The sequence below is a fragment of the Buteo buteo genome, chromosome Z (assembly GCF_964188355.1).
Source record: "Buteo buteo chromosome Z, bButBut1.hap1.1, whole genome shotgun sequence".
Taxonomy (NCBI): Eukaryota; Metazoa; Chordata; class Aves; order Accipitriformes; family Accipitridae; genus Buteo; species Buteo buteo.
The window spans coordinates 14806210-14820583 of NC_134204.1; the positions used below are offsets into that span (position 1 = coordinate 14806210).

The following is a 14374-nucleotide window of genomic DNA, read 5'->3' on the forward strand; positions in this document are numbered from 1 at the left end:
TTTAATCGTGACTTCGTGATATAGATGTCAATACACTTTAGTTTAACTTAAATGTCATAGATGGTTTAGAGTTAGAAAAGTAGCTGATATTTCAATGGTCACATGTAACTGTTCTGGAAGAATAAAGCTCCAATATTTTATTCTGCTACTGTGCAAGGCTATGGTGTAACATCTGGGTCTTGTTCCCTGAAACTCTGTATGTACCATAGGGCCAGCTCAGGAAGGAGACATTCCCTCACGATGGGAGAATCTGTGCCTTGTTCTCTTGCTACTGTGGTGAAAATCCTATGTGATTCTTTCTGAGTTTGTTTTAATTTTTGTATCTTGTGAGCTTTCATATGACCCTGAAATATTCGGAAGGCAATGAAATAGATGGAATTTGTTCTTGGTTTAGATGAAGCTATTCGGAGGACAAGGTATAGGAGAGATGAAGCTTGCCTCTAGCAGTTTTCCTGAAATGTGTCTTAAAAAACCATAGCACATCATAGATCCATGATCTTTAATAAATTCATCATGACCATATATGAGCTCCTGCTTAGCACATGTCACAGAATTCAACCAATCCCTTTTTGTCTAAAGCATGCAACTTCTGTTTCAATTCAGGTGTACATGTCTAAAGGACCCTGGTGAAAAACTTCAAGTAGCATAGAATTCACTATTCCTACACAAATTATTCAGAGGGTTAATTACAACTGCTATTTTGGCTAAACATCCATAGTCAATTCTGAAGAGATATTTTTGCGTTATTAGATGCGTGCAAACAGTAGGCTGAGGAAACCATGGCTGAATTTCCAATACTGTGTGGTCTTTCCCGCGTTGCCTGACCTGACAGGCTGTTTTGAAGCCACCTTTTCAGTTTCACTCAGTAAATCCTCTAGGTGAAATAGATGGTTACAATTCATTACTAGGCTAACTTCAGACAAGTAAATGGAACTGCACTATGAATAAATTTTACCCATTGTTTAGTTTTTAAAAACTTTACTCTTCTTTTGATTGAGCACAAAGTTCGCAAGGTTGCGGCAGCTCTAGGAAGTGTAGAGGCCAAGATCTCTTATATATTCAAGTGCCAAGGATCCTGCAGGTGGGAGACAGCTTAATAATATATATGTTTTCCAAAACCCCATTTGTTAACTCGTTTATCATCAGTTGATCTCTCCTCCAATTTGACTGAGTCTTAACTGAAACTCTTTCCTAATGTTCCCTTATCTCCATCAGCTTTGGACTTTTAGCCTATGTGGCCAAATTTAAACAGAGAGGCTGTCATGGCTCGAAGGGAAAATAGTTTAGTTAGTAGATTAAGTTAACATGCTAGAGTAGGAGGAAGCTGTCATTTTATTTTGTATTTTTAATTTATAGCCACATCCCCAAGAATAAAACCTAGGTTTCACCAATAAACTCATCTGGGTTACATGTGTAAGCAGTTAAAAATGAATGCTGGACTTTGGCAGCACATCTGTCCTAAATAGTCAAGCAACAGCCTGGGAGTTGCTTTTTATTCCTTTCACTACAAAACCTTTATTATCAGAGTCTAAAAAAAAAACCACCTGACACCCCCCCCCCAAACCTAAAAAAGCAATGTTCAAAGTTTTTACCTTTATGAATGAGTTAAACTTCTATTGTGATTTGTGGTCCCAAAAGCCTGAGGAACCACCAGAATATAAATAATTTTAAACCTCCTTTTCCCTCCGGTCACAGAGACAGCATGATTTCCACAAAGTCACCTCCAAATGCACCATTTGAAGTAAAACTGTGTTCAGCAGATACTTGGGTATTGGGAGTTGCCCGACAGAATTTCAAGCAAATGATGGTCCTTTTTTTTGCTGATAAGTTTATTATTTTTATGTACTTAGAAGAATAAAATGTGTTGATCCTGGGATAAGAGTGAATTGACTAGTGTAACCTAAGCATCCACACTGAAAGACAGAAGTTCAGTGAAATCAGATTGCATTTCTTTTGTCCTTTCTTACTCCAGTGGATTTTAATTGACCCAAATCTGTGCAAGCTGCAATGTATTCTGATGGATTTTTAATGAAAAAATAGTTTTTTGTGAAGACATATGATATTTCTGTTTGGATTACTGCTAATGCTTGATAGTTAATGCTTTCTATTTCTACTAATCTTTCTAGTGTTTTTATAGTATGTCTTTTCTAATGCTGACTTTGATCGCGCAGCCCAATGAGGAGGAGTTACAATAGGAAATTTCTCTAGTTTGAGGCAGGGGATATTGTACTTTTCATATGATTTTAGAAACTTTTATCCACAAAAATAAAAGAAAATTACACTGACAATTATGAAAAAATGAGCCTTCAAATCATATGGAGATAATTCACTGAAATATGTATTAAAATATTAATAAACTTGAGCCAACTCCATATAAAAGCTGGTTTAAGGCCTGACTGACCTCTCTGTGGCTCCCTGTGCCACCCCACCAGTTTTACTTTCTGACTGCCTAGTCCCAGGTGTGCCACCAGGGAACAGGAGTGGTGTTTGGGAGGCTCTTCAATCCTATGTGTTGTTAAAGCCAGTTTTTAGTACAGGGATCTGAATATTGCAAGTGCTTACATCAAAGCAGCATGTTGGGTCCCGGGGTTGGAAGATGAATTAGAAGGAAATGACTGTGCATTTACCCCATCCTTTGTGAAAACATAGAAGGTTGCCACTGTGCTTCCCATGAGGTGGGTGAAGCCAGGTATTCTTTGGAACGGAGCAAAAGTGTTTATGGCCAATACCTTTAGAGCGTGAATGCTGAAGGCACATGTGAGACAACAGTTACCTCTGTGCTTTTAGCTCTGCTAAGCAGAATTTTAAAGGCTTTGACTTTGATGGATACTGACTTTAATGAAGGTTTCCCTCTAACAGGTGTTCGGTGTTAGGGATGTCTTAGGAAGGACTGTCACTAAAATCTCAATAACATGCTGTAAAGACCTGGGTGCAATTTCCTAACATCTGATAGCAGCCACCTGATCTCTAGCTACTGCTGATCATTTGTCCCCACTGAGACAACTTTTATCATTGACATCTCTAACATCTCTTCTCAAGACTGAATACTTTGCAGGCTGCATCAACCAGCAAGTAGTTTAAGGGCAGATACTTGCCATTTCATAGCAGGTACAATGTCTTTCAAGCTTCTACAGGCTCTACTTGTGCTCAGCATCAAACAAATCAGGCTCGGTTATGTGTACTGCTACAAGTACATGAACATTCTTGGACAGGATGCTTAACTGGACTGTATTTGTCAACAGGTTCTGTCTCTTTTTTGTTTTAGTTTCAAGTTTGCAACATCTGCTTGTCTAGATAAACATTCAGGCTGCTTCTGCTTCATCTGCCGGGCCTCTACTGCCACCCACCGTGGGTTGTGGAGGAGAAGCTCCAGGTATGTGGTCAGCTGGAAGTCTTTTGTATCCATTATCCAGACAAATTGCAAAATGAATCACCAAATGATGTTATTTACTCAGTATGTAGAATTTTGCAATGGAAGAATTTTTTTTCTATCAACAAGTAAATCTTCAAATCTTTTAAAGGGCTATTTGCTTTCAGAGGTGTTGCTGGGTAATACTGGTTAAATCCTGTAGAAACAGAATTTGAAACCTGCTAAACTGAGCTTGAATGATGATCTCTGGAAATACAGAGTAACTGGGGCCAGCTTTTTCTTACACTAGTCTCTGAAATAGTATAGGCACCTTGAAAATGTCATCCTGTGTTAGACTCCCATGAGTTGTCCCTGCTACACGGAGAGCTGATGTAAGTCACTGTTCTTTGCTGTGATAGGACCCAGGACTTTCCAACTCAAACCATCACATTTGGATAATGACTTAAAATCATTCATGTCTGATAGTACTTCAGCAATTACATTAGTTACTTATAATTAACTCAGTTGTTGATCCCAGTCAGTTCCTCAAAAGCAGCACCTTCTTTGTTACTGGTGGGATGCTGCCTGCACCCAGCAGAGGCAGGAGGCAGCCGTCACCCTGCTTGCAATGAGCTTGGGTGGGCTGCTGGGCTGGGGCTGGGCTGCTGCACCACTCCAGTGGGCACTGCTCTCATGAGCAGGTCTCTTCAGAGCTGTTCTCACAGCAGCTTTCCCAAACAGTAAATTCCTCTGATATAAAACAGTGCCATGCAAATTTTATTGTCTTATGTCACTAGTACATGCCAAAACAGTGTTAGTGATGAATCAGTTAACAAAATTCTTCACCCTGTCCTTTTAGTGTCCCATCTTCCATGTAATGTTTGGTTATATGGGCTTTTTAAAAGCTCCAGTGGTAACTCTCATGAGCAAAGACTTGTGTGCAGCCTTAGATATGTGTAGGCAAGAGGTCACCGACATGCTGGGAAAATCTGCTGTCTCTTCACAGAGGGCAGTCCAAAAATAGTATCCTAACTGGCCTGTATTAATTCTTTAATGTCCTTATCCCTTCTCTTGTGCATGTGGTTGGACTGCCTATTTCAAGTGAGTGGACATCCTGCTTTCCCTTTGCACCTCAGAAAAGTGTGATCTGTTGCCTAGTGGATTTTAGCATGTTTAATCATGCACTGAAGTGCAACAGTTGATAACGAGCCATCACAGATGCTACTGGGGGAAGACAGGCTCTGAAATATTCATGCTTTAAGTTCAAACACCCTCATGACAATAAGCTGTGGTCAGAGTCCTCCAGCGTCCAGAAACAAGACAAGGAGGGGAGAGCAAAGAGGTGTGTCTCTTTCCCTCTCCCAGAGACTGCTGGGTAAAGGATGGGCCTTTGGGCAATCTCTCTTGCCCTCCTAATATTCTGCACACCCATAGCTAGGAGTGAGGAACAGCAGTACACCTGCACACCACGAAGGTCCTGCTGGGAGGTGACAGTACACAACAAACATCCTGTTGAGGTTGGCACAGCTCCACGCTTTGACTGGGGTTCACCTTAGGCAAATGTGGCCCTGCAGTTGGGGAAAGGATCTGTTCCAGGCTGTGCAGGGCAGGAGTGTCACATTGCAGGCTTTGATCAGGACAATCAGCAGGCACTTGGTTCTGCCCCGAGGTGCCTTGCTGGGCTGCTCTGCAAATGGTAAATGGCTTCACTGAGGGCTAGTCCTAGGGGAAACTGTCCAAATAAAGTGGACCCAATCTACATCCCAAAGCTGTGCTACATCTAGCTGATGGTTCATGTTTCTGGCACCACTGGTGGCCCATACCTGTGGTCAGCCTGTCTTTCACTCTCAGTATGAAAGTATTTTCCCATCAAAGAAGCCTTCAGCAGCACCTGCTTTTCAGCTGATACAGTTTGGAGAAAACAAAACCTTTTTCCCTGCCTGCTTTGAGGGTACAAGAGAAATGCCCAGCACTACTATGTCATTTTAGATATGTTGCATAGTTTTCTGGCTGCTTCCTGTTGTGAAACTCCTCCATTTGGCATTAGAATGACATAGGGCTGGGAGGGTCAAATTTCTTCTTGGTGAGAGCAGGAACTTTGATTTGTAGGTGAAGGAGGTAGTAAAACCAAAGTATTATAAGGTAAAATTAAGATCACAGATGAAACTTTTCTGACATAAGTTGTGGGGAGAATTTACCAATCATCCTAGCTGTATTCCCTTCAGCCTCTACAGCACAAAGCAAGAAAAAAGACATGATCCACAAGGAAAGGACATGATCACACACTTCTCAGCTTGCTGCTAACAACAGTTTTATTAAACAACAGATACATCTTGCAGCACAAGGCATCAGTCTGCATGCTGAACTGACAGTATGAAGGTCACTTATGTGAAAAATGCATGGTAAATGCTTATTGATAAGTTGCAGGCGACCACAGAGAAGAGTGAAAAGCTTTATGTGCTACTAGCATAAAGCAGAGTTTTTAATCCAGTGACAGCATTAACTCTTTTGAAACCCCTCAGGGTCAATCCTGTAAGTGTGTCCTCATATGCCCAGGATTCATGTGTCTCTCTCCATCTGGCTCTTCTCTGAAAACAGTTTTATGTTGTTCTACCTACTGCAGTGCATATACCTCCCTCAGATCTCTGTGAGAGTAGAACTGAGTCAAGGGACTTCAAGATGAACTTAATAAAGTTTTGAGTGAGACCAGGTGACAGGAAAGCATTTGAAAATGATGATTTTAAAGGGAGTTAGGGAAGAAGTTTGGGCAAAGAGGAAGACATTAGCAGGGCAGTGAAAAATGAATAATTGTTTTGAGGATCCAGAATTAAGTCAGTATAGAGAAAGGAAAAATCACATCCTTAAAAATGATGTAGAGCATAAAAGCAAGTGGTTGTGGTTTACAGGTTCTAGGTAGGTAAAGGGGAGAAGGGAAGTGATTTATCTAGGATTGCTAGTTGGCTACTAGCTGTGATCATTGAAAATGGGCTACTATTGATCATTTTAAAAGCTGGATGGGTTTTTTGGGTATGTGTTAACCCAGAGATTGACTCCGTATGAGTGGTACGTGAGTGACATTTTGCTGATCCCAATCCTAGCTGTGTGTGTGTGACATGGTGTCTCGCTGCGTTATTACCTTTGGTGCACTGTAGCTGTTTGCTCTGGATTAAAATGTGGCTTGGAGCTCATGGAGAGTTTAAGACCTGTGATATAACAAGACAGCAGGAAATGGAAAGGGGTGATGAAAGCCAGTGGAATCTGTGTTATATTGGTCTAACATACCCTGGAAGATCTACTGATACAAATCTACTGTACTGTGTTCGTATATATAGATAGGGGATGCTGAGCTCCAATGTTTAAAAGAAAAGGCTTTTTGTCCCAATGAGGAACCACCCAAATGCTGCCGAAGAGCCAAAATCTTTTGTTCTCTCCTGGCTGAAAGTCACTTTTTGGGTTTTGAGGGATGAGTCCAAAGGGCCAGATCACCAGCCATGGCATTGCTATTTTGCCTGTCGCTGGGCAGAGTTGGCATCACCAGGTGGGGGTGATCAAACCCTGAGGAGCAGAGGATGTGGGCTTTGATGTGGTGGAGATGGGCACCAGATCTGTCCTTCCTTGAGAATCAGACCACCACAAGTCTAAGCATGAGTTGTCTTTCAACCAGCTGGGTTATTAATTGGCGATAGGTAGTTGGGCGTGCTGTTTGGATTTCTCCTCCCTTTCTTTAGCTATCTGATTTTAATGAAGGGTTGCTCATCCTCTATCAGCCCTTTGGTGCCCATCTGCACATTCCTATCTTCCAGATGGTAAGAAGCCCCTCACAACTGTTGTATTTCACTCTCTTTGGGGAGTTCTACTTTTCCTCAAGAGAGGGCACATCCCAGTCCTACAAAGAAATAGTGGTATATAGGAGATTAGCACAGGGCCGTCACAGTGCCACAGGAATGGACCCTTATGTTTGTTCATCCTTTTTGTAATAAAAAATTCTTTTTGACTTTTGTAGCAGTGGTGCTTGTGTTCTCATTGCCTCCCACTTTAGCATAGCAATTCTTGGTCGGGTACAGCATCAGGTTGCAGCGGGGTTAGTGTGTGGTAGCAAGAATGATGCTGGGGGGCCTGAAGGAGGGAGAGCATTGCTCTAATTTTAAATCACTGAACTGGCAGCTTCATCTTAGATCAGCTTACCCAGACTCAAAGGATATCACTATGATCTATTTAACTGAAATTAACCTCTACTGATATGAGGCAATTACATTCCAAAATCAGCGACGAACTTCTGCTAATCAGTGCCCATTTGACACTGTCCCTAGGTTTAAGAGCATTACTTTCAAGCTGTGCGAACAGGTTTTTAAACCCAGCTTTGGGACTTCCTGAGTTCCAGACAACTTGTGGGCAGCTGAGTGTGTGTTGCACAGTTTTTAATAGAACATATTCTGCCATGAGATGGTTTTGCAGAGAAGGCTGAGCCTGGCTTGTGACTGAGCTCAACTAGCTCCTGAGCACTCTTGTCCTCAGGGGGGAAGAGTAAGGTAGGAAGCCTCCTTGTGTGTCCTCTTCCTGTGTGCAGTGAGATCACCCACATCCCACAATCTCTTCCCTGTGTAGTGCTAGCACTAACATAGCCTCCATGGTCCTGCTCTAAAAGAAGGCAGGAAGAGACTGGGAGAGGCCAGTGCCGGGGACACCTATTTCTGGAAAAGGGCAGAATCAGCCATCAAAGCAATTCATGTTCATTGGTCATGAAGGAGGACAGAAATAGGAAGCCACCTTGTTCACGTCCTCATTTAACAATGACTTATGGACACAAGAGAGGAAACAGTTATTGAATGGCAACAGCAGATGCCAAGGCAGGTTACTTTGCTGTCTGAATAGGTGGTTAACTTCAGAGGGTGGTAGAGTGTCCTAGAGAAAGGATATGTGGAGGAGAAGAGTAAGCAGCTCTGCTTCTCACCCCACACCTTTTCCCATAAGCCTCTGTAAAGAGAGTTTCCTAAAGAGGCCTATTTGTAAATAATGATGTCTGGTCCCCTAGAATCTTGTGGGTTTGAGGAATCAGCCAAACTTATTGATATTTGACTATATCTAAATGTCCAGAAGGTCCACATTTAGGCAGTTGTTTGGGGACACATGTGAGTGAGGACCTGTTGGCCTCCTGTTTTATTGTAATGGTTTTCCAGACTGGCAGCTCTTCTGAACATACTTTTGGATTGAAGCTATGTTTACCTTTGCTAATGCTCACATTGCTGTGATCCTTTTCCTTCTTTTAATATCCTGTGACAATCTACAAACTTGTAAGTTTTCTTTATGTGGCCTTAGCGTCCGTGTGGAAGATTTCTTGTTGCATCTTGTTTTCTGAGTCTCATCAGTAGTGTTTCTTAAACTGTACTTGTTGAGGGCTTAGTGCAACAAACTCTACTGTACATTCAAGTAAAGACCCTGCATGACTATAAGGGAAGGTAAGTGGGAGGAGAAGGTAAGTATTGGGTATTTAAACTTAAGCACAGCTGAGCTGCTAAGCCATCTCCAGCTCATCTCCATGCCCAGCATGTTCACTCTCACCATCAGACCTTACAGGTACTGGCAGTGGTCAGTGCTTTGCCGGGTTCTTTCTGGGCTGCTTCAAAACACTTGCTCTTCTCTTTGATGTTTTCTTGGAAGTCCCCCTACAAAGTGGGTCTGAGTAAATCTGCTTCTGCTTGGGTCATCTTGAGTACAGGTTCAGATTGTGTCCAGAAGCAGCTCAGCATTTGGTATGCCTCAGCCCATATATAGAGGAAAGCAGCTTACTGAAGTCAAAACCAATAACCAGACCTCTGTATTTCTACTGAAAGAGAAATGATGTGGGAAAAGATCAGGCTTTGTTTATTCAGGGCAGAGAAAAGATCCTGTTATTGCTGAGACATAAGGCAGCCGGACATATACATCTGAATGTAATGCTACTAAGGTGCTTGAGAAGCTCAGAGCTGCCAAGCATCCTGATTGCATTCTAGTGTCTAAACCAATCAGAGTGGAAAAGTGCCTCTGTGCTTTAATGACCTTTCCTGGGGTCACATTCTAGTCCCATTCATTTGGGGATGAATTCTTTTTTTTCTTTCTCCCTTCAGCAAATGTTTAAACGTTAATCTTGAGTCTTGGATGAATTTCTGTACCCTTCCCAAAGCCCTCTGCAGCACTCCCACCACTCTGTTCCCTGTCTGCTGATGCTGACCTGCTACATGCCTTATTTTGTGTGAGCTCTCAAATAATGCCTGTTTTGGGCTGCCTGCCCATGTTCTCCATAGAAAAAGTTTTAAGAATCACAAGAGCCTGTGTAGATATTGTAGAACTATTACTCTTTTAGGATGCAACTCCCATGTTCTCAGCCCAGTTTCCTCATTGATTCATTGGGTGACCTTGGAGAAAGTGTACTGCAACAGGGATTGACTTCATCAGGCTGGTGACTAACTCATCTCAGTCTTGTACTGGTAAAAGAAGGGCTTCTGTGTTAAAGAGATAACACCACCCAGGCCCTATTCAACTCTTCTCAGTGCTCATTGGACTTCACTCTGAATTTTCTTTGAAGAAAACAATGCCATCTTTTATGGATGAGAGGAGCAGAGTTTGTCAGAACAGAGTGATACAACAGAGAGGCTTCCATCTGCCAAAGATTCAGTCCAACATTGATGGGAAAATCTAAATGAAGCTCCTCCAAATGTTACTGATTCATGCTGTAATATTATTCAAAACCAAAAATATCTGCATGTTCATCTCCATGCTTGTTCATAAAGGACTATCCCAAAAGCTCACATCTCTTATCCTTGATTATGAAAGAAATATCTAGTAGCTCTTTTCTATGCCATATTTTGATAGTGAGCTTGGAGACTGCTTGCATTGGAAAACTGCCCAGAGAGCATTTTATTGGTCACATTCAATTTTAAAATGGTTTATATCTCCCTAAACCCCAGGTTTACAGTATTTAATATTACTAATGGGATGGTAAGATTGCCAAGCATTTATCAGCATAAAGATATCAGAATGGAAATAATAAAATGACACATTAATCTTTGAGCTCTCAATATGTTGCCACAGAAACACCCGCTGCCCATTATCCAGCTGTTATGAAAATACCAAGTTCTTAATAACAGACATGTTGGAAGAGAGGTAGAAGTGCTGGGGAATTTTGGGAACATTGCAGTTGGCTCAAACCTCCCTTTCCTTGTTCAGTCACAATCAGTCTGGTCTTGCAGGCAGCGCTGCCTGCCTCCCATGGAGATAGGTCATTGCCAGGCTGTATTTAAAGGGGAAGATAAGAAACAGTTTGTATTTTTTTTCTTTTTTTTTTTTTTTTTTAAATAAAGCCACACTAAGTATTCTTATGCAGGATACTTGGTCTGTAATGACAGCAGAGCTCCCATGGGCTTCACTGGCACTAGGTGAAATTCTTGGGGACCTGACATTTATTGCAAATGCTGGTTACAGTCTTAAGGGTGAACAGGGGACCAAATCGCAGGCTGCCCATGAATTGCAGGGCCATGACTTTGCAGCTAACACTACTTCTAGGCTTGGCCCCCTCTGCCTTACTCCAGGTCCTGACAATACCCATAGCCTATTCTCCAGGGTATGAATTTGAAAATGGAGAAACTGCGCATTTGAAATTCCTGGCTGACATCTTTATCTGATGAGAGGAGAGTTAGCATCGGCTGCATTTGCACCTGTATAAGCCTAAATCCTCCTGCCTCTCAAACTGCTTCCCACAGGTCACCTCATTAAACAGACTGCTTCTCTCTGGATAGTAAAGGAACTGGAATGGAATAATACATGTATGAAGGTGCTTCTGCCTTATACTACAAGCAGAAATAATTGGTCTCTTTGTAATAAGCAAATGCAAAGGAATTTTTTTTCCTTATGACTGAGGAGGCAGAAAATTTGTCTGGCACCAAATCTTTTTGGATATATTGAGGCGATAATCTTTCCTTAGAAGGAAGGCTCCTCTGGTACATTCTCTCGCATACTGAGGAACAGGCAGTCCAACCTGAGTAACTCAGCAGTTTTTGGCTCCATTTACTCTTTCAAACTAACCTCTAGTGAAGGAGAATAAACAACTGTTCCCCAGCTGGGGTCAACCCGCTGCCCTTGCTTGGACCATGAAGTGTGCTGGAAAGAGTAGTGCATCATGCAGACTGATGGCTCTGGGCAGAAACAGCATCTTATCTATAGGTTATGGTACCAGTATTTTCCAGAGGCTTTTAATGAGCAATGAAACTGCTGCTTTATAACTTGTCTTCATGCAAGTGGTGATGATTTTATTTGTGGAATAGGCAATGGGGTAAAACAGAGATTCTCTTTTTTAATCCAAATGTTCTCAGAAATAGAGAGCAAAGGAAGCTATACGTGGTTTTTTTCTGCTTTAATATGCAGCCCTACTTTTTTATGAGGACTGCACACATGCACTTTCCCTGATGAACAAGGGATTTATGTTAACTGGTACATATTCAAGCTTACGGTTCTTTGGCATGTCTCTCTAATCTCTTCCAAAATCAGATCCCCTACACAAAAGTGTATTTAAGTCAAACTTTCTCTGTGAGACACTTATTTTAAGCTCCACAGAGGCTTTGCAGGTGTGTCAGAAATGACCAGCGCTCCCATAGCTGCAGGGAAAATAAAAAGCTATGTTTATTCACTTAGTGATCTGGCTGCTTGTGTCATCTACAATGTCAGACAAAAAGTCAACACCTCTGTTTAACTCATGTTTCCACTTTCACAGACCTGATATCCTTAAGTACAACTGATACCTGCTGTATATCTTATGAAGAGCCAGGAGGCATGCCTGAAAATCACAGCAGCAGTTCTGTAAGAGATCTAAGCATTCATTCAGTGCCTGTGCATTAACTTTACCAGTTGGGGGCTATCCCACACAAGCATGTGTACAGATAGTAATGATCCTTTGGGTGCATTTTAGAATGGAAAAAAGCCCCAACTACCAGCCTTGTAGATTCTTTGATGTTACTTGCCCAGAGCATTTTATTCAACCAGAATAAACACTGTGCTGGGATGATGACCTAGTAGAGCACACTGAAGGGGAAATCATTAATGCCTACACATTTGCTCTGTTGGGCACCATAGCCTAAGAATAAAAAGTCACCCAAGGTGATGCATGTGCACTTTTCAGGGATTAGCCCATCTGTATCTTTCCACTTTTTAATAAAATGCCAGCTACATGAGTGTTTCAGCACTCATGATGATTACTGTGTTGTGCATCTGCTAAAACTAATGATGCAAGGAATTTCCAAAGTTGAAACACTTTCTTAATTTCCTAAAGCTCAAAGCTAGAACACTTCTGGGAACTGAATGCAAATTTCTGAATTGAATTAGGAGGAAAATTGGATTAAGAGGGTTTTTTTCATGTTCTAAGAAATGGGAGTTAAATGTCCTACCACAGTAAGACTACAGACAGTATACCACACACGGTAATAATTCAGAACTAGATAAACAAAAGGATTGATTTATATTTATTTTTGGATGCACAGAATGAATCAGAGCCTGATCTTCTCACTGAAATGAATGGAGGTTTTGTTTATTTTTTTTATACTGTGGATATGCTACCTGTTTTTCTTTCAAATAATCCAGTCCATTGGGGGGGGGGTGTGTGTGTATATGTATATTTTTATTATTATTATTATTATTTAATAAGGATTAAACTTGCATTCTAAGCATACATCCCTGTCTAGACCTGTCTCTAGCTGAGGACTAGGCTGCTCTTGCCAGCTCTGTAGTCAGCCAGTTTGTTTTCCTGACCTGATCACTTTTTCTAACATAAGCTAACTGCTGAGGCTGACTGCAGCAAGGCATCCATTTCAGCAGAGGGCTGGTCTAGGCAGGGAAGATACTGTGTATAGAGGTAGTGTGAGATTTGTGTTGCATTCCTGCTCTGCATTAGCTGTCCATGGAAATGTGCTCAGTGAGCAAATGGTATGGAGAACAACTCTACTCTGAAACTGCCAAATATAATCTGGCTTTGAAAGTAAAGGAATTTCCTTGTGTTGGCAACTGCAGGGTTGCACTAGGGCCGATTTTTTTCTTGGTAAGAAAAAAGTAACTGTTCCCTGTGTCATGGTCCACTCGGAGGACTTGTGATGGTTCGTTTGCTACGATCTCGAAAGTGCAAAATTAAGGTGACCAACACCAAAGGGGATAGCAGTAAAACTTTATTGTATTGCCTGTGAGGAGGCATGCGATAGTTAGAGATGGGTGAAAGAAAGGAGAAAAGTAAAGTTAAGTTTAGAGAGAGGAGAAAGAGAGGTTATAGCTACCACTGCTAATCTTACGACGTCCTAACGGTCCCGGGTCCAGCTGATGCTGCGTCGTCGATCATCGTGGTCCTTGGTGGGGAAGCTTCAAACTTCTGTTGTTCAGAAGTCATCTTTTATGCTTAGTAACACACCTTGCTCCACCTCTGCCTCAGGAGTCTCCACCCTTCTCAAAATACAATTATCATATCTCTGCCCTTCTTGAGCGAGGCTATCACGCAGGCGCGGGGTCAGTGTCTGAGGTGTGGTAAGTCTTGAAGGCATGCAGCCTTCGACCAGGAGGTGTGTTTTGGTATCATAATGAAGCAAAGTTCGTCTAAAGTTCATGATTTCTTCATCGATGTTATGACAACAGTTGCAATCCATCCTTTTTGACAGTAGGTATGGAGTTATATCTAATGGTTCCTGCCAGGTACCTTCCAGGAACCTTGTACCGCATATTCCATCCTTGGGACCGGCTGCTGCACTCCAAACAGGCCGTTGTCAGGTAGCGTGCTGTTCATGTTCCTGATGACAATGTTGAGACAATGCTGATTTTCTGACCGATTCTTACACCCTGTCACAGCACTGTAAAGCAAACTCATACCCATCCATCAGCTGACCATACTTCTGTGGTGCCCAATAATAGCTGTTATGGCACAAAGATCCCAGACTCTATAGCTGCTTGGCTGTTTTCAGAATCAAATTCCTAGTCCAGAAAATATCCTAGTCCTAACTCACTCTTAGGAAACGTTAAATG

The 14374-nt window shown here is 41.9% G+C and overlaps 1 long non-coding RNA gene across 1 annotated transcript in view; it reads left to right on the top strand.

Moving 5' to 3' along the window:
• Window positions 1-3268: 3268 nt before the first annotated feature.
• Window positions 3269-14374, top strand: part of LOC142027282 (uncharacterized) — a 35924-nt gene continuing 24818 nt past the window's right edge. The window contains exon 1 of the long non-coding RNA XR_012649074.1: window positions 3269-3373. This is a non-coding gene — a long non-coding RNA (uncharacterized LOC142027282). The remainder of the gene's footprint in view (window positions 3374-14374) is intronic.